Consider the following 1,561-nt stretch of genomic DNA (forward strand, 5'->3'; position numbering starts at 1 on the left):
CGGCGCCATCTTGGCTCACTGCAACCTCCGCCTTCTGTATTCAAGCAATTCTCCTGCCTCAGTCTCCTGAGTAGCTGGGATTACAGGCACATGCTAATTATAGGCACGCCTGGCTAATTTTTGTATTTTTAGTAGAGACGGGGTTTCACCTTGTTGGTCAGGCTGGGCTCAAACTCCTGATCTTGTGATCCACCCGCCGCGGCCTCCCAAAGTGTTGGGATTACAGGCGTGAGCCACCGCACCCGGCCTATGCTTCTTAAATACAGGAAAGAAAAATATTTAGTTGTGATGATACAAATTAAATTATAGGGAAATACAGCAATGGCACAGTGGTTGCCTCACAAATCCTGGAGAAACTATCAAACTAGGCCATCAATCCCTATGGGGAAATCTGAAAACAGGTTTGTTAAAATGTATGAGAAATTTGTCCTTTGGACATAAAGATGATGCCACCAAACACTGCACTGCAACCACTAAGCAGCCTGGACTCTATAAGCGTAATAAAGGTGAATTACTTTGGTTAAAGTGATTGCATGTTAATTTAAGAAATTATCTTCCTCCAAAAGAGGTGCTCATTTTATTTTCCTTTTCTGAGTTATTCAAGTCTACACTGTTTCCTTCTGCCATGTTCAGTGGTTAGCATGAACAAGCATCATCATCATTTAATATTTAACTAAATGAGATGTTAATTTTCACTGCAAGATTAGAGCTGAAAGCATTTACATAGAATTGCAGAAACCAAAGATGCCGGGAAAAATTCCTGAGGATTATTCACAGTGTTCAGTATAGCGGTTAAGAATGTTTGCTCTCGAGTCTTAAGGGAAACCCTAGCACTCCCCAACATTATCACCTCTATTGTGTTACTGGGAGATAAATGAGCAACTCTGTTATGGGCCTATCAGTGTTAGGCACATCAAAAGTGTTCCCCAATTGCTAGCTCCTGCTATTAGTATAAAAAAAAGTGGGGCCCCACTGGCCCCAAAGTGTTGGCTGCTCTATGATTGTTCTCTGGAGACACCATCGGCAGGCCTATTTCTAAGTGAAAGCTGGCATGCAAACTGAAGAAAAGTGGCAGAGGTAGAAGCGCTCTTCTGTCATTTCAACTGGCATCTGGTGAACTATGCGTAACAGCTTAATTCCCAACTGAAAAAAAACTGTTAACTAGGATGGTAAGGAAGGGATGGGGGTTTGAGGAGTGACTACAACTCCTCCTTTTGAGTGTGTGGGTTCAAAAAACACTCCCTCCCCCACTTAGCTTTAGGCAAGCCACTTAACCGTTTCAACCTCCGCTTTCCTCATCTGGAAAATGGGATAACAAAAGTTACTCTCAGTGTAATTGGATTGTTTGTACCTCAATGGATAAATGCTAGAAGGGATGGACGCCCCGTTCTCCATCACGTGCTTATTTCACACTGCGTGCCTGTATCCAAACATCTCACGTACCCCATAAATAGATACACCTACTATGTACCCTCAAACATTAATAAATTTTTTAAAAGTTACTGTCTCCTAGAGTTACGGCGCAGAGCGCACAGCTCCCGCTACATCGCAAAACCACTAC

Source organism: Mandrillus leucophaeus, unplaced genomic scaffold (genome assembly GCF_000951045.1).
Source record: "Mandrillus leucophaeus isolate KB7577 unplaced genomic scaffold, Mleu.le_1.0 Scaffold32, whole genome shotgun sequence".
In the NCBI taxonomy this organism is placed as follows: Eukaryota; Metazoa; Chordata; class Mammalia; order Primates; family Cercopithecidae; genus Mandrillus; species Mandrillus leucophaeus.